The sequence below is a fragment of the Pezoporus flaviventris genome, unplaced genomic scaffold (assembly GCF_033815535.1).
Source record: "Pezoporus flaviventris isolate CSIRO_AGI_PZ_B2104156 unplaced genomic scaffold, CSIRO_AGI_Pfla_v1 ptg000018l, whole genome shotgun sequence".
NCBI classification, from domain to species: Eukaryota; Metazoa; Chordata; class Aves; order Psittaciformes; family Psittacidae; genus Pezoporus; species Pezoporus flaviventris.
In genome coordinates this window covers 4,676,547-4,702,331 of record NW_026892566.1, presented here as the reverse complement: position 1 = coordinate 4,702,331, position 25,785 = coordinate 4,676,547, and the positions used below count along the sequence as shown (strand labels likewise).

At 43.8% G+C, this 25,785-nt stretch overlaps 1 protein-coding gene across 2 annotated transcripts in view; it reads left to right on the top strand.

Annotated features, from left to right (window-relative positions):
* The first annotated feature begins 1,403 nt into the window (after positions 1 to 1,403).
* The window catches only part of KIAA1958 (KIAA1958 ortholog), a 75,522-nt gene continuing 51,140 nt past the window's right edge, over positions 1,404 to 25,785 (top strand). For both annotated transcript variants that reach the window (XR_009743681.1, XM_061455137.1), the window contains exon 1: positions 1,404 to 1,531. The gene's annotated coding sequence lies outside the window, so the exon portion shown is untranslated. The remainder of the gene's footprint in view (positions 1,532 to 25,785) is intronic.

Sequence of the window (25,785 nt, the reverse complement as noted above, 5' to 3'; positions counted from 1 at the left end):
CTGCACTGCAAGTGAGATGTGGGAGCAAGGTGTCATGTGTTTGATCATTACGGATGGGGGCAGACTCTCCCCTTACTCCCTGGTGTAATTACTGCTTCCATTAAGGGTTCTGCATCTTTAGAAGTCTACCCGTGAGCCCTTCAAGTATTAAAGACCTCCATTGCGTTGCAGTGACATGGCAATGACATCTTACAGAAAATAACAGGAGCAGCAGGGATGGTGATCTTCTCAGGCAATGTCCACACTGCTACCAAATTCCCCTGCTGCACCACAGGCAAACCCAGAAAGAGCATTACTTTTGGCATGAATACATTTCCAGATTGCTTCCATTATATTCTTGTGCAAGTACTGTTGCCACCGTACTGGCAGCATGTGGTAGCCCATTCAAGTTTTGCAAATGTTGGCATAAGGAAGATGTGGAAAGGAAATCTCTGGGGCATCAAACAGGCGGGTTGGAAGCCCCGATACTCTTGCAGCAACAGCCAGGCCTGTCTGTTTCTGGAGTGATGCAACAAAGCAGGGGAAGAAAGCCCAACAGAGGAGATGAGTGGAGTTTGCTTTGGCACGTGCCTTGCCAAAAGAGGGAGAACAAACACCCAGAGAAAATGCTGCAAGCTCATCGTGAGCCCTCCCATGATTAATCGCACAAAAAATCCTCATGTGAGTAACGTTGCTGTGGTTGCAGACAAATCAAGAAATGTACAGTTTTCACAACAGATAAATTGCAGTGTTTATTGCTCTGCAGGCTGGGGTAGGAGGGGCACACATATATGCATGTGGAGTAAATACTCCACGCAAAACTGGTAAAATCGTGGTTCTGCACTCATGATCTCATGCAGAAAGGTGAAGTAACAGTGATTTCTGTATGCCTGGACAATGCTACTGAGTAGCAGTCGTTCGGACACAGATACTTTGCACAACTCAGCTGGTATAAACCAACAGACCTTCATCGGGATAACCAGAACGGCATCATTCTGTGCCAGCTGAAAGCGTGTTCCTTAGCGTTAGTGAGCCCGGTTTTCGGTGCCGCGCTTCCCTCCTCGTTTGTACCGGCAAAGGCTCCCACACACAGCAACGCGGATGCCCGCAGGGGTGCGCGGCGACCTCATACCCCCCTTGCTTCCGCCCGTGGTTGGCTGCCACGGGCCGCGCCAGGCTCACCGTGCTCGGTGCCCCGCGCCCTGCGGTACCCGCCCCAGGCGAGCGGGCCCGGTGCGGGCCCGGTGCGCGCCCGGTGCGCGGTGCCGCCGCTGCACACTTCCTGCGGTGTGTGTGACCGGGCGCCGGTTTCCGGCAGCTGACAGGAGCCGGGGCCCGCCGCTGCCTCCTCCGGCGCGGAGTACCACCGTGCAGCGCAGCGCAGGGCACTCACGCACGAGGGGAGGAGGAGGAGGAGGAGGAGGAAGGAGAGGGCGGGGGGACCAGAGCAGCGCCCCCCCCCCCCCCCCCCAAGTCCCCCGAGCTGTAATATCACAGTAATCCCCCCATGCGATACAGACGATATCGCACAGTCACCGACAGGCACCTGCAGGTACGTGACCCGCCCGGCTGCACCGTGAGTGTGTGTGTCTGTGTCTGTGTGTGCGCATCCAGCGGTGCCCGCCGGGGGAGGGCGGGCGGTATTCCCGTATTCCTGGTATCTCTCTCTTTGTGCGCGGCGGAGGGCTCTCCGGAAAGCGTCCCCGGGCAGACACATAGCCCTCCCCCCGGTCCTTCCGCGGGCTAGCTGCGCCCCGCCGTGCTGCACGGGAGGTGTCGGTGCAGGGGGAGGTGGGGAGGGAGTGGGGTCGGCGTTCGGCACAACGTAAGGAGCGGGGTGCCCCCCCCCCCCCCCCCCCCCCCCGAGTTGCATCCTCTTGTAGTAAGAAAAGCGACCCTTCCTGCCCTACTTCCCACGGATGAAATAGAGGTGGGAGGGGGCAGCCTGGGGGCTGCGGTGTGGGGTCTGGCGGGGGACAGAAGGGCAGTGCCTGGCTCCGTGGTTTGTGTCCCCCCGGAGAATGGCGGAGCGCCGGGGGTCCCCCTGGGCCCCAGCCCGAGCAGGCAGCAGGGTGCGCACTGGGGAAAGCAGCCCCTCGCAAACTTGGCTTGTCACTGAGACGAGGCAGAGCGATAAAGGGAGCCAGAAAACTGTGAAACAAGCTTGGAAAAGACGGTTAAGTGCCAAAGCAAAGAGCGAAAAAGGTGGAGAGCTACTGAGCTTTCTGTGATTTAATTCCGGCTGTCAGAAACAGCCACTCTCCAGCCAAAGAAGTAACTGTGACACATGCGTTAAAACTCACCTTCCATCTAGTGTTACTGGTTATAAATATCCCATGAACACAGCTGGTTACTCAGTAGTACTAGATGAAGAGTAAGGCTGTTTCCACTCGAGTGAATGAAGATCTGTCATAAAAACAAAACAATACGCCGGGTAAAAATGACGTCCTCATACATGCCTGGCTTTCAACACTTCAGTTGTTAATCTGTGAAGTTTGCTTTTGTCTGCCTTCTCCACCATTCCTCCATCATCCTTCTCAGAAATACAACCTCTACAAGCAGTGCTGCAAAGCTAAAACTGTGATGGATGCTAAAAGCTTGACTGTGAGCTGCCGGGGGCAGTAATGGTTTTCCTTTTTTCTGTTGATTTGAAAAGAAGTGGGACCAAGCTCTTAGTGTGCTTGTTAGCAGCAGTGAGAATTTGCATAAATTAAGTTATTACATCCCTTCACTGAATTCTGGATGTCAACTTTTCAGGCCAGGGACTAGGCTTGTTTTTGTTAATTTTTTTCTTCTTTAAGCAGAGTAGCCCCCAAAGGTCTTTTCAGGTCAGGACTGACCAGTTCCTGTTTCCCCCTGTGGCTGCTTCTGTTCCCCTCTATATAATTCAGAGCTCAGACTGACAGGGCTGTACTCATGTAGTACTGCAATTAACCTAATAACCCCAGCCAGCACCACGCTGGGGCTGCACGTCTGCCCCACAGCACATGTGCTCCTTCCATCTGACTGGCATTACTGGGAGTCCACTGGAAACGCCTTGGGGGTCAGATCTGCCAGTTGTTTTACAAACGTCATTTCAGGCTTGGCTAAACCTATTTTTGCCCACTTCTAAAGCCACACAAGAGTCAAAGTCGGAAGTCACACGATTCATGCACTCACCTGCTGCCCTGTGCTGAGCCCAGCACGTGACCTGGCTAAATGATACCCACAGCCCCTCTTTCCCCTCCACCAGTGCCTTTCAGCAGAAAGCTGTTTTTCAACCTTGTTCTCAAGTTTATCAGCCCTTTGAAATCCTTTATAGGATTTGTTGGATTATAGGTAAGCCAACAAACCAACCCAATAGTTTAAAAAACTTGCTCCCAGGTGAGTAATAAAGAGATAAGAATTGACAAAGAGGTACTGGGTGAATTAAGTATTAACAGCTACTGTTCAAGGGATAGGTGGTCTTATATGCAGTGAAAAGCTTATCATGAGAGAAATACACAATGAAGTTCCTCGTTCTGCTGTTGCCAGTAATTTATCTCAAGAGCGTAACGCAGCTCTTCTTCAGATGCCACTAAAATAGCATGTTTCCAGGAGGTAACCTAAAACTTGTGCAAGAATTGTAACAGCCCGGGTTCTTCTCCAGCCATTGTTAGGAAGCTGGTGTTTTGGGTTGTTTCGGTTTTCAAGCAAATCGATGTTGGTGTTGCTCCTGTACTGATGCACTGGTAGTCTCTGTACTACACCAGGATGTTTCCTGTAACAGAACTTACTGGAAGTTTCAAAAGCACAGTGTAATTCTGTTTTGTTCACTCAGTGATAATGGATCCATAGTCCCTGAGTTCCCAAAGCTGCGGCAGTTTGCTTCACCACCAGTTCACATCTGGCACTCACCACTGCATCTTTGTTGAGCTGCCACCAATCCTCACCTCGGTGCCAGCTTGACTGGACTGTTGAGTGTCCACACACTCCAGCTCCGCGGAGACTCTTGGAGTTCCAGCATGTTTTGGTCTTTTTGGTCTCCCGACCTTATGCCTCTCTGCCTCCCTTCCCTGTTCATTATAAAATGCAGACAAAAGAGGTCTGAAGGTCTTAGGTGTGGGCAGAGCTGTAATCCCACCCTTGGCTCTCATTTCCTTGGTGCCACTGTTTTTCCACATCTGCACTGTGGGGGTGATAACCCATCCAGGCGCAGCCCTTGGAGGTGGTCAGGCACTTCCCAGAAATGTATGTGGCAATTAGTCCTCTCAAGGATAGTTATGCATCTGGTAATTCAAGTGTAACTAGCTCAACCTAAGGCTCTGCTTTCAAAGTTTATTGCTGCACACCTTTCTGTGAAGTAAAACAGGGTGAGAGGGAGGTTTATTGGCTTTTCTGGTTCCTTCTCTGTGAAAAATAGTCCAAAACTTGAGCCAAATGTTTCCGTGATGGATCTGCATAACAGCTCGAAGGAACCTGAAAGGCTTGTACCTTAGTACTTACTAACAATGAAGGTGACCCATGCAGCACTACTGCTTCATCTTCAGTTACTTGACCTTGATTCTGTTTTGTTGATTTATGAATTTTATTTACCGGCGGGGTTGGTGAATTCTTTTGCAAGACAGAAATAACAGTATGCCAGCCCTCCCTTGTTTCCATGGTAACAGGTACACTGCACAGACTCCCGAATGAGACCCCTGGATGGCCACTGATTGTGTTTTTCTGGTTTTGTAATGCTGGGCCCTGAAGTAAATAAAAGGTCGTGTTCATACAGCTGTCTGAACTCAAGCAGTCAAAATGGAAACAGAAGTAAGAGTAGATGCCTTCAGCACGATGAAAATGTATTGTAATGTAGTCTCAGTCACACATACATGGATGGGATAGAAGCAGGTAACTTTCAGTACTGTGTTTTCTTCCCAAGAAGGGTATGGTGAAAAAGAACCAGATCCTGGGTTTAGCTTGAGCTTTATGATCAGCTCCTGTGGCTGACTGACGTGTGTGAAGAAGTAAGTTATTTTGAATCATCTGGGGACTATTCTCAATTACAGGTGTTTTCTGCATTTTCTGCCCTGACAGTTCTCTTTTTACAGTCCTTGTATTGCTGGAGGGTTCCTTCATATGCTCCACTCCCTCTTCTTAATTATTGTTTAGCAACAGGCAGGATCTGCAAACTTCTCTTCACTTGACCGATGCTCAGACACCACATGAGCCATGCTGGACCCAGGCATCTCAGGATTAACTCTGTGGAAAGTTACAGTAACAAAAGTTTTCCTGTAGTATGGTATTACGGGATCAGATTCGTGATGTTGACAGAGTAAGCACTGTGCAAGCCCTTCTGTGAGTTTGTATTTTCCCTGCAAGATTTCAAAGCAATTAATTTATTAAAATGGTGGCTGTACCTAGAATGTTTTATGTAGGCGGTTTATAAATGGTACCTAAGATAACTGGAAGAGGTGAGGGGAGGGAAGAGATGCCTCTCCCTTTTTCTTTCCAGCTGTATTTTAGTCATTTTCCCACCCTTTATTGTGTGGTCTTCCCTATTATTTTCCTTCATTAAAGTGAGTGTCTTTGGGCAGTGTGAACAAGCAGGCAAAACCCTTCAAAAATACATTTTTTAAAAACAAGAATATAAACATAGAGCAGAAGGCAAATGTCCAAATGCATATGTTGCTCGGCTTTGGCAACTGGAATAGATGAGAAGATTTTTCTAAAACCACCAGTGCTATAGTTTGAAAGCTTTATAATTTAGTCCCTTCACCTCTGAACAGCTGCATCTTAATGAAAGAAATAAACAAGATAGTTACCCATGATATAATTATCTTCTATTTTATTAAAAATAAATGGTAACTGGCAGAACCTGAATTTAGTAATTTCAAATTTCAGTGTCTGTCCCATCATGGGTTACAGAAAAAAGATGAAGCACTGATGGTCTAGTAGTTCACATTGAAATTCTTCTGTTGCCCTGCCAGAAGCAGCCTCTAAATGACCTGTGGTACTTAACTTCATATTAACCCATCCTGCCTTAAAATTGCTAATTGGTGTGACCAACAGAATAAAACTGGAACAAGTGGTGGCTTAGAAATCTGTCTTAAAGGCAAAGCTGCAGTGGAAGGGTGTGGAATGACAAACAGCCAGACAACACATCATTGTTATTGTGTGCCCTCAGCAAGTTTGCCGATGACACCAAGCTGTGTGGTTTGGTTGATACCCTGGAGGGAAGGAATGCCACCCAGAGGGACCTTGACACGCTTGTGAGGTGGGCTGATGCCAACCTCATGAAGCTTAACCATGCCAAGTGCAAGGTCCTACACCTGGGTCGGAGCAATCCCAGGCACAGCTACAGGTTGGGCAGAGAAGAGATTCAGAGCAGCCCTGCAGAGAAGGACTTGGGGTGTTGGTCAATGAGAAACTTAACATGAGCCGGCTTCAGTGTGCACTCGCAGCCCAGAAAGCCAACTGTATCCTGGGCTGTGTCAAAAGAAGCGTGACCAGCAGGTCGAAGGAGGTGATCCTGCCCCTCTGCTCTGCTTTTGTGAGACCTCACCTGGAGTATTGTGTGCAGCTCTGGTGTCCTCAACATAAAAAGGACATGGAACTGTTGGAACAAGTCCAGAGAAGGGCCACGAGGATGATCAGGGGGCTGGAGGACCTCCCATATGAAGACAGGCTGAGAAAGTTGGGGCTGTTCAGCCTGGAGAAGAGAAGGCTGCGTGGAGACCTCATAGCAGCCTTCCAGTATCTGAAGGGGGCCTACAAGGATGCTGGGGAAGGACTCTTCATTAGGGACTGTAGTGATAGGACAAGGGGTAATGGGTTAAAACTTGAACAGGGGAAGTTTAGATTGGATATAAGGAGGAAGTTCTTTACTGTGAGGGTGGTGAGGCACTGGAATGGCTTGCCCAGGGAAGTTGTGAATGCTCCATCCCTGGTGGTGTTCAAGGCCAGGTTGGACAGAGCCTTGAGTGACATGGTTTTGTGTGAGGTGTCCCTGCCCATGGCAGGTTGGAACTCAATGATCTCAAGGTCCTTTCCAACCGTAACTATTCTATGGTTCTGTGATTATTAAGGCTCTTGATCGCTGATCATCATCGTTAGGTTAAGAGGTAGCAGCACTTTAGATCAGTGTCTTCCCCTGTGTAGAGATGTGCTGGCTTGCAAGCAAGGTTGTTAAAAGCTGTTGTTGAGGTCTGCTGGTTTGGCTGCTAGTGTCAAATCTGCCCCCTGCCCTTGCACACTCTCACAAGGTCCCAACAAAAAAGCAGAGTTTCTAATATGTCTCTGCTGAACCCAGCCATTTAGTTTGTGGATCTAAAGTTCCACATGGTCAAGGGCTGTTGTTTACAAACTGTTTTGGGAAATCCCTTAACAGTTTGCCCAGTAGTGACTCAAAATACCTGCCATTATAGTCTATAAATATGTAAATATGCACCATATTAAAATAGTAATAATATATAAATGTTAAATTATGCTTATTTATCATATATATGTGATATATACCTATATTTGTACTGTGTAAAAGTTATTCTTCAAATTGTATTATGTATTCTTTATTATTTTATGTATTGTATCTTCTATTAGCATGGTATATATGATGTAGTATTATTATTATACATATTCTATTCTATTCTGTAGTCAGGTGGGAGAGAACAGATAGACCTCACAGAGAAGGTGTCTGACTTACGGGCTGGAGGGAGCTGTGGTTCTGCTGGGATCTGTCCTGCTCCCGGTCCTACCCAGTGTTTTCCCGAATGATAACAGTGGAAGGAGTAACACACTTGCTCCGTATTGCAGATGCATGGAGCATGAGGCCAGAAGCAGCCTTAAAGACATAGAAGCACAGAACCAAGTTTCAAAGTCATCTCAGCAGGTTGGTGGCCTGTTCTGGAGATGGCAGGGTGTGAGGTGTAAAACGCAGGCTTCAGCTCCATGTCAGCATTAGGGAAGTGCTGAATTTACAAGCTGGGTAGCAATTTCTTTTTGCCAAAATATTTTTAGAAGGAAAAAGAAAATACCCTGCAAAGGGGAGGGGACTAACTGCTGCATGGGCAAGGTGCATGGGACAGGAAACAATAATTTTCAGAGAGAGGGAGGTCAGGGCTCGGCATCATAACATGCTGTCTAAGAAAAAGGCTCATGAAGCCTTGGGATAACCTGTGAAGATGCTGCCACAGGAAGTCCTCACAGTGAGGTGAAATGAGTGTCTGTCAGCAGGGAGAGAGGAACTGTGAGTCTGCTCAGGGGGAGCCCCAATTTTTAGTGTTCTTTTCTTTCACGATTAAGCCCCTTGTCTGTAGGAGGTGTTTCTTTAGAACAAGAGTGTGATGTTCGTTTCCCAGTATGGCTGAAAAAAGACAACCAGAAACTCATTTTTCTAATGGGGAGGGGGAAAAAGAAGGGTGCCTATCTGAAGTTGTAAGTGACTGCAAAGCACCATCTTGTAACACAGAGCAGTGTGACCCAGTGTGATGTGTGAACGGGTGCATGGAGGGATGTCAGTGCCATTAAGAGGAAAATCCTGTCGTGAAATGAAAACACTTTTCAGTTGGTGTATCTTCAGCTTTGTTCTTCTCGCAGTACTGTTACCTCTCTAGAAGTAATACCAGTGCATGAAGATGCTTGAACAGCTAGGAACCTCCTCCCTTTTTTAACCAGCATACTATCATGGTATTTACACAGTATTTAGCTGGGCTGCAGTCAGGTGCTTCAATGTGGCTGTGCACCATGAGTTTCCAGAATGACAGCTGAAACTAGGGAAAGATGAGCTTTTGGTATGTTCTTGGTGCTGCAGTGTTTTCCGAACTGTTTGCCTGCTCTTCTTAAACCTGAAGCTGCATACTGTAATTTCTATACTTCTGGTGTCTGTGCAGTCCAAGTATGGAGGGGAGAGGATGTATTTATGTTCTCTGCTAAGTGTTCCCCTGAAGCTGTAGAGAAAACCCTCATCGCCCCGTGATAGTTTGCAAAATCTGCTGCAACACACCATAAGGAGCCAGCATATTTTAGCTGGTAACACTCCAAATGTCATAGCTTAGAATTTGCAAAATATTGCAGGGTGGAAAAAAATCAACGAACTACTCTCAAAATGTGGAAGCTGACACTTTTTTTTCTCCTAATCTGTGAGATTTTCATCCTTGGTGTCGAGCCAGCTTTGCACAGAAGATGCCAATGGCATTCAATGGCGTATTTTCTCTTGTCCCCCTACAGCAGTCCACAGTCATACCAGGTCATGCCACTGTACACTGTGATGTTAATATCTGCTCAGATTTTATTGTAACTGAAAGCTTTTTATAAGAGCCTTTTTTCCCCATGTTTAACTAGGAAAGTTAATATTTCCTGTCTGAAATTCAGGTTTCATACTGTCTGTTTTTAGCTCTGTTAGGGTAAAAATTATGCATGGTTTCTTTCTCCTCTTCCCCCTCCCCCCCCCTTTTTTTTTTAACATTCTGATCTATAAATATAAAATCAAAGGTGCTTTTTTAAAAACTGAGCTCTTACTCGCAGACTCAGTGTTCAATTTTTTTGGACCCATGAGGCGAACATTTATTGTGTAACCAGTAAACTACGACTGAAACTGTCCTGTAAAGTGCTTGGCACAGTCTGTGCCAGACATGTGAACCCTAGAAATTTTAGCAGACTTGATGAGTGTGGATGACGTGATTTTAAACCATTCAGGTTTAACATCTCAATTTCTGATTTCCAAAAATACAGACAACTGTCATGGAACTAGGCCAGTTAAAAGGAAGTGTTGTTTTAATGATGAATGAATATTAAATATCCACCAGCAGGTTGATAATTTTCAAATATTTTAGATTTCAAGTTACATTTTCAAGTAGATTTTTCTCACAAGTTTAAAATTTGTGCCCCCATGTCAAATATGAAAAAAAAAAAAAAAAAAAAAGGCCTCATGTAAATAACTTCTGCCCAAAACCTCTTTCACTTAAATCCTGTTTTCTGCACGCAGGTTCACTTCATAGCAGGTTATAAATAAGAACCCCATAAATGGCCTGTCTTTGCTGAACTGAATATTATGAATTAAACAAGCACTGTAGGCTTCTACCCACTTTGTCTGACCTGACAAGATGGTCAGACAGGAGAAGATCTGACAAGGTATTAGCCTGATGCATGGCATCAGCCTAAAATCAGGCACGGAGCTGAGTGTCTACCAAACAGCAAGTGTGATTTGACTGAAATACTGGTGACTGATGAAGGATTTTTGGCTGGGGAGAGCTGCGTCAGATATTTGATTTTATAAATTTGTCTTGATTTAAGGGAGAGAAGATACTTGTTGTGGGGGTGAGCAAAGATGGGAAATTATGTATTATATATAGATATATATGTATATATAAAAAAATAAATGCAAAGTGTGTAGCATTTTTTGTCTTTTGTCTTACCATAAATAGCCTAAGGGCTCAGTCCTATAACATACTAGACGTTCTGGTACAATCTGGCAAAACACAGGTGAATAATCCTCCCAGAAACAGAAGCACTAGTCAATTAATGCTTGCAAATTTTAGTAGATAATTCAGTTCTGTGCATTTTTTTTCCTGTATTTTTTCCCCAGAATTGTCTGTGAATATGTTTCCCCTCCAGCTAGCTTTTTTGTCTGGTTAGATAATCTATTCTGAAATAATGAGACTGATTTCAGTATGGAAATGTGCAGCAGCCCTTCTTAGTAATGAACTCCCATGTAAGGGGGGAAAAAAGAAGGCTGTCTCGCAGAGGAAAAAAAAATAGAAATTTGTAAATTTAGATTTACAATTTCATTTGGACTGTGAAAGAATACATTATACTGAACATCGCAAATAAATCATGTTTTGGAACAGCTCCACAAGATAGTGGAGCGTTACTGGAATACAGCATCAGGCAATTTATATGGAAGGCGGTTACTCACCTGGCCCTTTATTTGCAAGAAACATTCCACACTTTAATTGAGCTCTCTTCAGTATGCTGCATGTGCTTGCACTGTGTTTGCTGTGTGCATTTGAACTGTCTCGTAAAAATGGTCAGAATTTGTTTCGGTCTAGCCAGGAGTCAAGGAGAAATAGCAGCTCAGAGCCATAAAGCGAAGATATGCACTATTAACCATTGCAATTTATTTTTCTGTATATGTTAATATTCAATACTTTCGTATTGGATAGTTAACTGTAAAGCTAAGTGACCTCTTTCCAGTTAGGCATCTCTAAAACTGTCTTCACCTCTATTGACCTCCTAGATACTGATTAAGCTGTGTGGCTATGTTTGATTAGCTTAGTTTACAGACCATTTAACTGGTGCATACGTATTTACATGGGATAATACTGTGAAGATTAAGGTGGGGAAACTTAAGACCTGGAACCACTTCAGCAGGCTTTATGAAACAAAGAGGTGTGATTCCAGAATGAGTGTGTGGATTTTAAAATCTCAGGTTTTTCCCTCTGGGCTCAATCATCAATTTTTCTTCTGGAGAAGTTGCTCTTGCTCCTGGGGTGGAAGGCAGTGGTTTCCCTCCTTGCAGCACTTCCCCTTGTGGCCATACCCTGATATTGGTGCCCTGTCCATGGCTGTGAGATTCACATTGGGCATGAGGAATATGCTTTTTTTAACATGGTCATCAAATGCCCTTTTTCCCACTACTAATGGCCACTGGACAGTGATCTTCATTGACCTGTTTCAAGGGAGTTGCCATTCAGGGTTTTTTTTTTCCTCTCTTGGCTTTTGTTGTTTGGTGGTTTTTTTTTGGCAGACTGTAGCTCTTCAGAAGTGATTGGGATGAGCAGTGCGTAGTCTTTTTCCTACCTAGGTCATTCATCATTATGTCTCTCGGTGAGAAGATGGGGCCCCCATTGATGTCCTTGTCAGGGTTTCAAAACTGGGCTGGCAAGTCAATAAGAAGGCTTGAAGGACACACCTGGTTCCCTTGATGGTACTGAACAAAGCTTCCTGTAAAATTAAGGCAGCCTTTGGTAACCTTGGGGGGAGCAATAGGTGGGGACATCCCGGCTGTGCAGAGGGACCAGTGCTTTTGTGTGAATGAACCTACCGTTCTTCTGGGTTTGTGTGGGTTGTCTGTCTTGTAAAGTTTTGAGGTGCAGTGAGTTTCCTGCAGTCTTGCATGGTCTCTTTGTCCAGAGCTGATGTCCCAGGAAATGTGCTTCTAGGGCCAGGTTAAGCAGAAGTCTGCAGCACTTTCTCAGGGGAAAACCTTCTCTGTGAGCCAACCCACAACTGGGAGGGTTGTACGCAGTACCCAGGCCCCCGTCATGAGTGCCTTAAGCAAGGTCCTTCTCACATGGCAGGAGAGTCCACTGTTCCCATTTCATACCGCTTTTATGAGAATTAATACTTGCTCTCTAAGGCATGAGGTGTCTTGTTGAAGCTTTATTGAAGGTCAAGTAAATTAAGTAGTGTAGGTCATTCTCATCTGCTTGATTTACCTTTCCTCTCTATTTAATGACTACTTTGAAAGACTCACAGCCATCAAGGGTCTAGCAGTTTTCCCTCATGACTGTTGTGCAAGTGTGATCCTATCTGTCTGCATTTGTTTTAAATGCTTCACCACTTTTAATTATTCTGTAAGCAGGATACCTTCTCAAAAGCAATAGAAGTGTATCACTTTTGCTGTATTTATAATTATACTATAAGGATGTCAAAGTAAAATTTCTGCTGATGTGACATGCTATTTAAGGAACAATGTCTTGTTTCATTGTGTGGGGTGGGGTTTTTTTCCTCCTTTCAGGGGGCTGACAAAAGAAAACGGCATTACCATTTTTCACATGGTTTAACCCATTAGATTGTTTGGTAGAAAGTATTTGATTAGGTAGCAAATTGAATTGCTTTTACATTTTCAAGACACTTAAGATAGAAAATAGAAAAGACAGCACTAGATAAGCATGCTGCATATATAATAATATTACTGACAAAGAAATTTAATTCAGTCTTCAGTGACGAGTTTGGGCAGATGTGTTGCATTCAGCTAGAGATAAGGTAATGCATGCAGTGCAGTCTCAACTAAGCAGGAACAGAATGAAACTGATATTCTGCGTTAGTTATGTATTATTTATTGTATCTGATACACCTGATGCCTGGTATCAGATACTGCATCTGCATGTGGAAAGGGTAGGGTCATGCTGTCTGGACTTTCTGTACAAGAGTTGCTTCAGAGAGCTTTTACTTTGTAAACAACTACCTTGTTAGTGCTTTTATGGGCAGCTTGCTTTCTTTGCTAAGGCTGTAGTCCTGTCATTAAAAATGAAGATTCGCATTAGTAGTTGGCTGCTAGTGTGCAGTGGTTCCAGTATTTCATCTCAAGACACTGAAAATCAACAGTTGTATTCAAGTTTTGTAAGAAACCAGTATTTCTGTGCTCTGAGGGTAGGAATGTGCATAAAGACAGTTTTGGGATAGTTCAGGATCAGAATGTACTGTGAAAGGGAAGAAAGCCTCAAATTTTGCAAACATGCATTCTTTGAGTGGCCTGATGGGATAGATGCTAGTAATATCCTTAGATGGAGAATGAGAGAAAGAAGAAAACACCACAGAAAATGCAGGGAAGTTTCCAGATGTTCAAGTAGGAAATTAACTGATGGAAGAAACTATCCAGTGCACCACGTATGTGCCTCGGTGCCATTTAGGTGGGAGATGAGTTGGGATCAAACTTAAGTTTGCCTCAAAAGCTGCATAACTCAGAACTGGTGCTTCCAGAAAGAGCTTACCCTATCTTGGCATAAATCTCTCAAGGGAAGACCAAGTTTTGAATCAGAGTCTGCAGACAGGAAACTGCAGTTCCTCTAAAACAGTGTGATCAGCAATGGTCTGCCTTGGTCCTGTCGACTCTCCACCAGCTACCCCTCAGGGCCACGTGGGCTGTGCACAGCGCGCTACCCATTGCACTACAGGAACATGGCTCCCATTTTACAGGAGAAACTGAGTCAGAGAGACCTGGGCTAAAGGGTGTTGTGTTGCTGAAGGGTGTTACATGGAGTCAGAGACCTCTGAGCTCCTGACTGCACTCCAAGATGAGAAACACATCCAAGGTGATCAGCCAGGGTTTTCTTGATCTTCCCAGGGGTGCTGACAGATACAGGAATCTTCCTGCCTGCCTGAGAACGGATGACCTCCAGAGGGTGACAGACAGATGCCGCAGCATTGGGCTCCAGTTGTGCAATCCTGCATCATGTGTCACCCTGGCGTTTGGAAAGGTTTGTGTCTGAGCAGACCACCACTCAGACCGTCCATTGCTTGCATGCAACGACGAGACCTCTGTTTAAATCTTAGGCTTTTTTCTGATCATATGGCTGGATTTTCGGCTAGCTCAGTAGTGTTGGGTTTATAATTAAAGCAAACCAGCCCGTTGGCCACTGCCACCCTATCATTTACAGACCACGGTTGTTTCTAGAGTGCAAACCCTGTGATCCAGTACCTGCAGAAGGGGGACTGCAGGTGAGGTAATCTGACAGGTCAGAGGGGCACAGAATGGGGAGAGTAAGCTCTCCTCCCACCTGCACCACCAAGAGCAGCTAGGTCCTTCCTAGTGTCACAGGGAACTTACTTCATTTGAGGGGGAAGAGTGTGCGAGAGGTTCACTCAGCTACAGAGGTGGGCAAAAATAATGAGCATGTTTTGGTAAATGCATGACTGCACTGAGGAGTGTCATGTGCTGCAGCCCTGATGAAATATGCATTTCTGCAAGTGAAGGGGGAAAGTGCTCAGGAAAGAAAGTGCAGGAATAGTTTGTAATCTTAATGAGCGCCTGAGCCACCACAGTGTCTTGCAGGCACTGACCAAGATTACAGCAGTGTATTTTGGGGATGAAAATTTAGCCAGTGATGCCTTGAAGACAAAGGGACTTACAGCTAGGCAGCAAAAGACCGAAAATGGGCAGTGGAAGAGCTATGCAGCGCTCCTGGATGCTCATCAGGAAATGCCGCTTGCTGTATGTGGTTCATGTGGACCTCAAGTGCTCCACTGTACCTGCTGCATGCAAGCCACCAGGCTTGCCTGTGCAAAGCAATATGCCTGCATTTTCCTGACAGAAATGGAAATGTTTTTTGCTCTTCCTTATGCATTTGCTTGTTATGCTGTGGGAGCATGGAGTAACCTGGGCAGACAGGCAGAATGACCATGCATACCCGGGGACAAGGCACAGTGTTTGTTCTGGCAAAATCCTGTTCTATTCCGGTTTGTTTTGTGTTTGTAAAGGCCTCTGCAGTGCATGCTGGGGATCGAGTGGGCTGGGAGTGGGAGGTTGCAGACTGCTGGGGAGAGCAGTTTTTCAGGAACTTCTGCTGCTGTAAATGAAACCCATGGCCTGTCTGGTTGCCAGCTTCCTCACCGTTAACAGGGGAGGTTGACGAGAAACTGCCATAAAGGGCAGTCCTAGATTTTCTGTGGTAAGGGTGGTTTGGGAAGATTTACAGGCATTGTGAATTTAATTTTTCAGGCATCTGTGCATGCGCTGCTCACCAAGAGGGCTTCCAACAGTTCCCCCCTCTGCTGTGTGGCACAGTGAGCACACACTGCTCCAGCTCTTACACCCTGACTAAAATACTCCCCCTTCAATTCACATACTGCAAACAGCTGCACTTGTGAGATTCTAGTGAGATATATCTCATGTTATCTCAGTGACAAAAGTGCTTAGTGTGGTGTGAATGGGGAGAGATGCAAGGAAAATCAAGTGAGTATCCCCAGGATCTGGCATATGGTTGGCAACTGGGAATCCCACTCGGCTGTGACATGCATGGCAGAAGTATGTGCCATGCAGGTCCAGGGGCTGGATGGAGCTGATGACATAGAGCCAGGCATTAGACCTTCACCATACCTTCCACCAGTCCCTCTAGACAGGCCTAAGCATCTTATATATTTCTCCATGCCTTTATGCCTAATGGTAGAATGAGCAGCATCGATGTGGCAGTCAGATGCTATGAGGAAGCATTAGAAAGTTGCAGCATATGTAAGCCTTGCTGGAACTGGAAATGAGTATTTGAGTTGGACAATTGTGTAAAGACTGCATTTCTTCATAGTATTTATTAAAGTCAGTCTCTAACTTTCTGTGCAAGCACTTGTTAGAGCAGAGGCAGGTGATAGTATTGCTCTATCCCATTGAACAGTTTAGTCCAGTGATAACATTACCACTTGTGGTTTTCATGGACATTTGTTTAAAATATATCCGTGTTTTCAGTTTTGGGGGCTTTTTGCTGACATTAATTTTTTGAGTCTGACTTTTCCTAATGTTATCTGCTGATATCATAGACATTGTACTTTATTGGCATCAAAAAACATTCCATAGGTAGCAGAAGTAAGCTGGTTGTTTTTAAAGCATGAAATTAAATACAGAACAACACCAGAACAGGGAGCCCTGAAGGATACCACTGTAGCTGAGCCCAGCATTGGATGTTGCACAGCCGTGGCTGTGGCTCAGATTGCACTGTGTTCCAGGGATAAACACCCTATACCTGCAGCCACACAGGTGAGCAGATCACCCTCACTGAGCACCTAGCAGCAAGGTAGTCTCTGGTGCCATCCCCTTCTGTCACCCCTTGCTGCTGCCCTGAACAGTCTCCATGCATTGGAGGGCAACGGGAGAGAGAGTTTCTTTGCGCGTCTTGTATTTTCACAGGTTTGGCTCAAGTATCACTTCCAATTGCTGGCACAGAACTAATGCTTTGCTGCCAAATGATGTATTTGTCCCAGATACTGCTCTCCTTCCCCACATTCTGCCCTTCTTTCTCTATCCATTGGATCGGACTCCACATGTGAACAACCAGGAGTTTTACCTTTAAATAACTTTTTAATGGCTAGTTACCAATCACAGTGCTCTTGGTTATTAAATGTTTAAATTGTGCAGCTGTTCTGTGGAGAGAAAAATCTTTTGACTGCCTCTTCCATATCTATCATCTTCCAAAAGTGTACAGCCAGGAGATTTTAATTTCTTTCTCTTTTGTCTCTGGCAGATTTATTATTGTGCTGTACAGCTATTCTAAACACAAGCCTTTTAAAATGCTCTTTGAGGCTTTGTTTATTGTTTTGTTTTAGACTATTCCTAGGTTGATTTGTTCCAGTCTGGCAGATGGTAAGTAGGTTAAATTTCCCCTGACATCCATGAGTGTTTTGCTTGCTTTAGATTCCACTGTAGTGAGATGTTGGTGCAGCTTAAAATGAAACCTGTCTTTAACAAAGGTGACTACACCGCTGAGGGCTGAACTGAAGGCCATACTTTGTTTTTAACTGATCAACAGCAGTGACATAAAAGACATTTAAAAGGGGGAACAGAGCTGTTAGTTTTATGTTCTTCTGCTGGGCTTTATGAAGCTGGTAATGTGGAGCTTGCTCTTTGCCAATGTAATTTGGAATGCCAGAACTTCTCAGATATCCTCTGTGTTATGTAAAGCCTTTGAGTGTTTTGTTTCAGTGTCATTGTTTTCATGGACATTGGATGTTTGGTTACAAACAGGCATGGTTACAGAAGTGATAGCATTCGTGCCCCATTAGAAGCAGCATTTCAGCATGTGCCTTTCTACTCTAAGGAAATGGTTACGTTTGAAAAGGTGATTGTAGCAAAATCAGCTTGTCAATATTGTAGATAAGGAAAAACACTTGTCTGTTCTGCAAAACTGTTCATCTGCTGGGTGTGGCAGCATTTCTTTTCCTATCACAACAGGGAAGTGTGGGTCAGAAATTATTGTTAACCTTTTGTCTAGCCAGGACAGGGTCATGTTGTGTCCCCACAGGATAGTAAGCAAAATGTGCCCTTCTATTTGGCACCCCAGCAAAGTTCCCATTTAGATGACTGCACTGCTCTTGGCTTTGTACATGTAATGGGACTCCGGCTGGAGGTGCCAGCTTGTTCTGACCCTTCAGTGTAATCTTAGAAAACAAATACTGTTGAAACCTTAGACTAAGCTGGCAGCATCAGTAGGATTAGAAAGCTGGACATAGCAGGGACACTGTCACTTTTTCAGTGATTTCGATGATAGTACTCAATGTGCACTCCCTTTGGTCTCACTTCTCTTTGGTCCTAGCATTCACATTTTACTTTCAATTGGGCAGGTGGAAGTGGGGACACACACACACATAAGGACTGCCCCTCAGATCTGTTGGATCTTGTTTTCATGCCTTGCGTGTGGCGCAATAGCTCTGGAGATGCATGCAGGTAAGGGTGAAATGCTGTCAGTGGAAAGCAAGAGTGCAAATGAGCTGAAGGCTTAGATCTGCTGTAATGCAGGGGATATCGCCCCCTGGCTTCTCTGTTGGGTTTCCCCATCATCAAGTATGGGTATTTCAGCAGGGTGGAAGGACATCTTGGCTTGGCAAAGCCAGAAAAAGTGCTATCCAGAGACAGGTGCCAACAACATCACTGCTGAATTTGGTGGTAGTAATTTTCACTGTTCCCTCACCAGCTTGCTCTCACTGGTGACAGTTTGCGATTGGAAGAAGCCAGCCGTGTTTGCAGATACCTAAAGAATGGTGCAAAGCATTAATACAAGAATACACAATACAGATTTTTTCTTTTGTTTTGGATTCACCATAATAATAAATAATTAGCTCTGACTGGAGCATCTCTTTCTGAGAGAAGAGGAGATGAAACTGTCCAAGCACATTGCCAAAGAAGTCCTTTTGGAAAATGTCATCAGAAATTCCAGAAATTCATCAGAAAGCTGGTCAGGCCAGTTCAGTACATTTAGTCCATGTATTAATGTCAGCATGTGCTTTTCTACCCTTTGTCCTTTTTGTTTTGATTCTTATTTCTACATAAGACCCTGTGTCATTCCTCAGTATAATGCCAAAATAGCTCTGCTAGGTTCTGCTTTATTCTTTCAAACAACACATGTCCAGGTATCTTCTGAATCTTCATGAACAGTTATGTGCAGGAGACCTGCCTGGCTTCAAATGCAAATACAATCCTTGATATAGTTGGATGAATGGGTATCTAACGTGTGCATGTCCTTGCAGAAAATGTTTACAAGAATTAGATTAGTAATTGCAAATGTCAGAAAGCTTTGTGTTACCTGGACTGTGATCTTCAGTTATTCTTGGCAAGTTTTCCAGTGTTTGTTATTAATTGCTAATAGGTTATTCATATCTGAGTGGAGTTAGAAGAAATTAAAAAATCAGATATTGATATCAATGTCCCTGGAATCACCATAGGGTATGACACTTTTGCTTGTATTTAAGGGCCAAATGTTTCTTTTTTCTTTTTTTTTTGTTTGTTTTTTTTTTTTTTTTTTTTAATGAGCAATGGCTGTATGTTTTCTACTAGCTCTATTCAAAGGCTGGAATAAATGCAACCACAAGAAAGAATTATTTGGGAACACTGTCAAGTTGTTATAGTAAAGTATCTTCTGGTATCTTTGAAACCTACTGTGTTTTAAGAAATATTTTGGTTTATTATCTGTCTTTTAATTGGCAAGAGAAAAGAAAGTCTGCAGTACCACAGATGGAAAGATTTATATTTTTTAGGGTTTATTTCTGTTACGTTTGGAGGAGCAAAGAAGCTTATCTGGATGTATTTCTCCAAGGAGGTTAGTCATGGTTTTGAAGTGTATACCTTAAAATAAATTACTGTTCTGTTTGTAATTATTCTGTTTTTACTGGGATGCATCTTGTTTAGGGCCATTTCTCATTCTAATCATGAAATGAACCAGTATGAGCAGAAATGAGTAATTTTGGAAAGAATTTCTTCATCTGTTTGGTGCAGTAAATCCAGTACTAATGAAGCATGGCATGAACAGACTTTAATGAAGATGTGGAATACAACAATGTAACGATATATGCAACAATATAGTCACAATTTTTCTCATACACCCACTTCCATTTTACTGGTCCCATGATACAGAGCCTTATTTTCACTTGCCCTGCCAAGCATTCAGCAGTCTAAGTAGCATGTTGCTCTGAACTGCAGTGGTCCAAAGGCTGCATTTCTGGTTTTGAATATTCAAGAGGAAATAAGTGAGAGTTCTTGAGACTCTTAAGTGCCCTTCATGACAGATAGAGCTCTTCCTCCGAAGTTGTCTTCTGTGTGCCTGCTGCCAGTGCTTGTCTATGTAAAATGAATATTCTGGGCTTTCTGTTTCTTAATCATGCACTATCCCAAAATCTCCATGTTGTACATGCCAAATCTTGCATTGATGTTAAACAAGAAGTGTGCTTGGTTAAGAACAGAAATTTAGCTCTTTTTGCCAAAGCTTTGGGACTTGCCTTGCCAAAGGTTTCTCAGGTTTTTAGGCACTTGAGGTCAGATTTTATAGATGTTTACACACCTACAGCAACCTCTGAAAATCCCACTCAGTGCCTGTCCATCCTTTTGATTACATAAAAGCCTCTGAAAACTGGGGCCTTGGTTGACTGAGCCAGCCAAAGTCAAAGGGACCTTTTCCATGTACATATGTTTAAGCCTCTGTAGCTCCAGAATGACCTGGGTAAGCTCTGTCCCTCAGATCTCTGCATTGCACTGTGGCCTGCTCCCTACTTTCTCCATCAAGAGGAACAGGCTACTTGCCCTGTGGAGTTGCTACCAACTCCTCACCTGTGTAGAGGTCTGGCATCATCGGGCTTCAATCTCTTTGGCCACTTTCAGGGAACCTATCTCAGTAATCCTAAAATGTAATCTGTTTTAAACCTTGATTTAAATTTTAAGGTAAGCTGAATTGATCAGTTATTTTATGTTAGAGCTGCACACCTAGGGATGTTTCTAGGGATAACAGAAAAATTGGTGCATGGTTGGATGGAGTGGTTTTAATTTTTTTTACCCACTGGCTGTTGACTACGGGATGTTACCCAGTATTTCTGACTGTCTTACATTTGAATGCAAATCCTTGCTGGCTCATCTCTAGGGCACCGTTCTTATTACTGTTTTTTCTATATCATGTTGAAGTCTTGTCTAGGAACTTTATTAGGGACTCAGCTTCATGTGATCTGTTATGCACAGTTGGATATAAACCTGTCCATGGAATAATCTGATTTCTTTGTTTCCTGTATGTTTTCAAGTATGTTTTTCTTGCAACTCTTCTTTTTCCAAGATTTTTGTTGTTGTTGTTGTTTTTGTGATTGTTGTTTGGTTGGGGTTTAGGTTTTTTTAAGATTTTAAAAAGCAGACTTCAGTCCGGTAGCAGTTTAAAGATGAAGATAGTTGTTGATATGTCGAGAAGAGCACTGTAAAGATAGTTCCAGAATGTTTTTCTTGCTGAGAATTAAGTTCTTGGAAAATAATTTAGAATTAAAAAAAAAAAAGGAAAGAAAACCTAAACCCGTACATCCTAGTATAGAAAGAGAAACTTCGTCCTCACACAGAAGTGCCAAGTTGCTGAGCTTGTTCTAATTTTCTACAAAAACCAACACCTCTGTTTTGTGTAGATGGTCAATAGTGTGATTTCACTGGCACTATTTAGCCAAATTATGCATGTTTTCAATATTGCCACAGTTGCACTATTCCGATTTCCCTTAGTTTAGAAAAGCCCCAAAGTGAGAAAAATCCTACAAATAAAAAACACAAACTGAACTTGGCACAGTAAAGTTTTTCATCAACAGAAGCCGCTTGCATGTGTTTGTGAAGAATAGCATGGTGTAGTTAAGTTGTCTGGGCTGGAACTGACAGCATTGGTTTTCTGCTAAAGAAGATGGGAGAGTTTGGTCTTCGTATTTTATGTGCAAGTCAACCTTTATATTCCTGTTTTCTTTCTGGTAAATTACATGGAAACTTTCTCTTAATACAATTTCTACAAAAATGAAAGACCTGGGAAAACATCTTACCTTCAGGCCGTGTGTGCTTCATTCTACTCATTGTAAATCTGAGATTGGAGAGCGTACACACACTTCATTGTAAACTCAGAAAATTACATATTTTAAAGATTTTCCAAGCATGTCTTTCAATTTCTCCATTAAAGAATGATTGTAAACTGCAAACTGAAGCAAATGCTAGTGTCTGATATGGTGTGGTTTTATATTCAGATCACCCTGAGAAATGGTGTGAAGAAAGATGCAATTTTGGAACAAATTTTAATAAACAACACAAAATAAGCGAGCCATGATACATAAGCTCCCTGGTAGCTTAAGTAAAAGCTAGGCATTTTTTCAAACACTCCACACATTTAAATCTTATTGTTGAAATACTTTTCAGAAATTATTTACCGAAAAATGTGTTCTTTCTTTTAAAACGTCCTTTGCTGAATACAGAGCTAGTAAAATAAGAGATGGCCAAGACTGATTTAAAAACTCCCTGCCATGTTTTACTAATCACAATGCACATGCGTCTTCTCAGGTACCCCTCTGAACTGTGTGGCTGGTAGCATGGTATAGCACTGTACATTAATGTCAACAACACATTTGTGCTGATGTTGCTGTGAGCAGTCATACTGGCAAGGCTCATAGAGGCGCTGTGAATATTGGCTCTTTACCCTGGCACTGTTACAGCAGAGCTGTAACCATTAAGGTGTTGGCTGGATGCAAAGTTCCCTGTCACTGTCATATCCGCCTCCTCTCCCAGAACAGCTTTTATACCAGAGGCTCCTCACTGAGTAGTAGAGGTACCAGAGACTCCCTGCTTCGTTATTGCAAGACCCAGTTCTGGCAAAAGCAAACCAGGGATACGCTGTGTTTGTTCTGAAAAGCTGTGTTGCTTTTGTCACACACCCACCCCCCACCCCCCTTGGCTTGCTGTGAGTGAGGATGCCAGCTCCTGTATGAAGCATAGCCTGCAGTCATTGAAAATGAAGGTAAGTTTCTAGCACTTGTAAGAGATGCCGGATTGAGAGAAATGGGGCAAGAGGTCTTATTGTTTCCTGTTGGCCTGACTCCCTTACCATGCTTCAGCCCCACTCTGAGGGCTACAGGTGTGGCTTAGGGCTCTTTTGACCTGTTGGAAATTCCTGGGTAAAATCTGAGCCTGGACCAGAAGCCAAACAATTCAGAACGGCTGTTTTCCAGAGCTGTAACACACCTCTGTAACTGTTTGAGCAGAGCATGCATATTTACACGACTTGCAAAGCACTAGAACTATGTTTACACTACTCAGTGCTTTCAAAATCCTAAAATCTTTTCTGGGTTCAGCTGTACACTGCTCAATTGTAAGCAGTGTGGAGGATTAATATTTTACAGGATTACCTTAGTGCTACAGAACTGGGAAGAGCATGGCAGAGCATGTCCTTTATGGCATATGCAAGGAAGATGCAAGGTAAGTGCCTTGACTTCTCTGGAGCTGGAGGTGCTTAGCAACTTTGCAGATATATCCATGAACGGCAGAAGCTCACTTGTGTCCTGACTTCAGCTGTAACAGTTATTTTTTTCCTTCCTAGTATCTGATACAATGCTGTGTGTTGGCTTGAGTCTGAGAACAATGCCTATAACACACCAGTGTTTTAGTTGTTGGTCAGTAGCGCTTATCCTGATGAAGGACTTTGCAGTTTCTCATGCTGTGCCAGTGAGGAGAGGCTGGGTTAGTGTCTGGGTTTAAACCACAACAACTTCCTTTTCCAAAATGTTTCTTGGAAGGAAGATCCTTCCTCAGCAAGGAGAAGTGGTCCCATGCATTTCCATACTGTTCTGTTATAATCCTACTTACTGTAAATCAGGACACCCAAATCAGGCCTGTAGTCCTAAGGACTGAAGTTCAGGCCTGAAAAGCACAGGGGGTGTCTTGGTAGACGATTTATGATAATGAATTAACATGTCTGCGTAATTGTCAGGAGAGTCACAGTGAGCTGGGAGGAATGGAGGGAGAAACAGGTGAGTCTGAGGAAGCTTAAACTGAAACATCAGCATCTGGATGAGAAAAGAGATTTGCAGGTGGCTAGATCCTGTTCAGATCACTCAGATCTGACGTACCATCTCTTCTGCTTCTTTTCACCTGCTTCTCCTCTTGGTACTTTTCTGGTCCCTCTGTGACTCTTCAGCCATGCTGTGAAAAGCAAGGCTCACATAGCTCCTGTTAGGTGGGTGCTGAGGAAAAAATGCAAGAATAGAAGCAGTGGTACTTGTAGCATTACGTTTGGATTAAGGATTGAGCCCCCATACTGTTCCTCTGTCCACCCTGCTGTCAACGGATAGATCTTTCCATTTTGTGAATGAGGCAGGCTCTTGGGAGGCTCATAATCTTGTGTAAGTCTTCCATGTGAAAAGGCAGGGAAACTCCCAGACACTGTCCCAGCCAAATCCTCTTTTTTTCTCAGCCAGCTGAAGGCGTTTCAACAGCAAACAGGTTTTGCTGCTTTCCTTGGGCTTGCTGTGATGACAGCTGTAGTTGAAAGCATGCCACAGTTGGCACTGAGAGCATCTTCCCTTGAAGACTAACCATCAGCTGAGGAGGAGCTGTGGTCTTGTGTAGCAAGTGTGACAGACAACCATGAGATTTTTCTGAATGGAGAACAGCACCTCTTGGCCAGAAAGATGTGTGCTTATTTTTATTTCCTACTTCCCCCTGCATCATCATTCTTGGTGCTGCTCATTGGTGATAGGAATGGTAGCTGTGAGTCATTGTGAGAGGAGCCCTGGCCTGCTTATTGTGCAGCAGAGCTCCTACTGACTTCAGAAAGCCCAAGATAAAAGCACAGAATCCCTGAGACACATAAGGGAAGGCACTTGCTACAAACAAATGATTGAATCGATATAAAATTTGGGATGAGCTTAGAACTGTGAAGGTGGAAAATTCGAATGAAGGTTTTGTTTTGTTCCTACTGTATGTCCCTATTTATTTCTAAATCAGTTTTCACAGAGCTAAAAATATAAAAAAATAGTATAAGCTCACATAATTTGGAAATAGTCAGTGATTTCATTAAAGTGAGAAGTTGTTTTTCCTTTGAACACACCAGCTGGAAACTGTACAAAAGAGATAAGGAAACGGACAAATGAGCATAGCTAGTTTAAGCACACATGACATTACCAAACTATCTCACAGACTTGCAGAACTTGCCAGAGTTTGTGGGCCTTTCCTCTGTAATTTATACCTTTTGTTTCCTGGAGAGACATTCAATTAAGAATATGTTTTCCTAGCTAAAGAGGATCGTGTGCAGTTTGTATCAGAAACAGAGATTTGCCCCTTTCCCCCATGGTAAAGCAGAAGACCTAGAGGATTCATAACTTCGCCTATAAGATGTCATTATTTTCTATACTATTTCTTTCTGCTTTGCAGTTTTTCTTTCAGGCACAAAGTAAATTCAGTAATATGTCATAGAATCATAGAATCATAGGATAATTAGGGTTGGAAAGGACCTTAAGACCATCTAGTTCTGACTCCCTGCCATGGGCAGGGACACCTCACGCTAAACTATGTCACCCAAGGCTCTGTCCAACCTGGCCTTGGAGACCGCCAGGGATGGAGCGTTCACAGTTTCCTTGGGCAATCCATTCCAGTGCCTCACCAACCTCACAGTAAAGAACTTCTTCCTTATACCCAGTCTAAACTTCCCCTCTTTTAACCCATTACCCCTTGTCCTGTCACTACAGTCCCTAATGAAGAGTCCATCTCCAGCATCCTTGTAGGCCCCCTTCAGATACTGGAAGGCTGCTATGAGGTCTCCACACAGCCTTCTCTTCTCCAGTCTGAACAGCCCCAACTCTCTCATATGGGAGCTGCTCCAGTCCCCTGAGCATCCTCTGGCCCTCCTCCAGACTTGTTCCAACAGTTCCAGGTCTTTTTTATGTTGAGGACACCAGAACTGTACACAATATTCCAAGTGAGTCTCATGAGAGCAGAGGGGCAGGATCACCTCCTTTGATTTGGCATATAAGTTTTGTACTCCCAAAGTCTAAAACTAGAGAAAATGCATTGACCTATTCCCAGTCCTTCCAGTCTGCTAGCTTGTTTTGAATGTGGTTGCCCATCCTAATAATTTGGCAGGTTGATGACATCCTTAGCAATATCAGTGAAGAAATCAAAAC